Source organism: Trachymyrmex septentrionalis, unplaced genomic scaffold, assembly GCF_001594115.1.
Source record: "Trachymyrmex septentrionalis isolate Tsep2-gDNA-1 unplaced genomic scaffold, Tsep1.0 scaffold282, whole genome shotgun sequence".
Lineage (NCBI taxonomy): Eukaryota > Metazoa > Arthropoda > Insecta > Hymenoptera > Formicidae > Trachymyrmex > Trachymyrmex septentrionalis.
In genome coordinates, this window is record NW_017305444.1 from 32,616 (window position 1) to 34,529 (window position 1,914).

Below are 1,914 nucleotides of genomic sequence, written 5' to 3' on the forward strand. Positions count from 1 at the left end.
TGAATCTCATTTCAAAAGTATTGAGAATACAAGTATTTGAGTTCAGCGCGTTTCTGTACTCGAGTGTACAGACCAATACTTTTATGCGTGACTGTACTGTACTCGACTCAAGCGCGACTCGGAAAACTTTGACTCTCATCGTAATTAACCGATATCCGTTTAAGTGATCTCTCTCTCGCAGTCTCTGTTTGAATTCCGAAATGAGAGGACAGCACGCTCGCGGATTATAAAATTTACTTTTCAATAAATTACGTTCATTTATAAGTTTCTACTTAATTACTGGCTCAACCCATCCAACCACGCTCTGCTAACAAGAAGTCTTATCAAAAAGAATAAATCTGACTCTAAAAAAAAATGAATATCTGCCATTCTTGAACAAGAGTAGCTATATTTTTTCAAGATAGGCTAAATTTTCAGTTTTTTCAGGTGAGATTTCACTCCATGAGAGGTAGAGAGTAATAATAATCAACTTCGTTAACTAATATTTCGTTCCGCAAGACAGAACGACGTTTTTCCTGTCAGATTCATTTGTTTTGTGCAAAAACGTGAAATGAAGTTTTTAGACGTGAGGTAGAGTTAAACTTAACATTTACCCTATCCTTTTACTTTGCACTCTTTGCAGAGAGTGAATCATGATTCACTAAATCTGACTGATAAATGAATCCAACAGAGGAAAATTTTCCACTTAAAAGGAAAGGCGCCTGACGTTCATTCCTATACTGATCTATTACACTAGAAAAAAAGTGCTTTTTTACTCTATTAGAGTGCGATTTCACTATATTTTATGGAACATAATTTAACGTCTAATTATAGGGATCACTCGAAATACGCAGGCTAAATTTTGGGTTTTAGTTGCACTTGAATTTGACTCGTTTTGAGTGAAATCTCACTCTTTCAGTTTTAGAGTAGCTTTTCGCACATAGCAAGAATAGAACAATTTTTTGTTTTGAATGAAAACGCGTCGAATAAGCATAATTTCATTGAAATTGAAGGTGAGGGACGTCTTCTAAATAATTACCTAAATAACTTATACGAGAAATCGAATAACAGATAATTCTAAATTGTTTATACACATGCATGTGATTATAGCTCAGAGAATTTGCGTCTAAGATTATCATCTCACAGGTCTTAGAGTCGAATCTTGCCAAAACCCCATGCGTTTTTAAAAACATGTACATGCGTATAAATGTTCGGTGTATCTCACACGTGATGATGTGTATATAATGTAAATATGAGGAAAAAAAACCTTGATTTTTTATTTCTTATATTTACATCATATTTGCATTTTGGTACCTAAGTGTTAATCAACAAATGGAATCCCTATTGGAAACTGTTGGAGACTATATATTACTTTACATAGAAAAAAACTATTACGGATGGGAATTTAGCGATTCAAAACGTTTATTAAAAACTAGAACTATTTTCTATAATTCTTTATAATAAATTTTAAGCAGGGTATATAAGTTAAAATTAAATATTGTAGATTACTATACAAATAAATTAAAACGTTTCGTAGTATAGAGGTTAAAATAAGTATTTTTTTACATAGGGTAACTCCGGTATATACGCCGCACCTATCAAAAACTTAATTTATTAAGTATTATTTATTATATTTAAAGTAAACGAACTATATTAGTAAAACCTTTGTACTGTCTACTATTATGAAAAAAATATTAGAAATCCAAAATATTTAGATTTCGTATAAGGTGTAGTAAAAAGAAATCTATTATTTTTGCATTAAATTGAAGGCTTTATTTAGCATAGTTAGAATGATCCGATTTAGGTCAAATATGCACCGTTTTGTTCGATAACTTGTTGCCATTTTGAAGGTAATTTCATTATGCCTCTCTCATAGAAACCCTCGTCCCTATTGGCAAAAAACTGGGACAGTCGATTTTCACAAGCTTCTCTTGA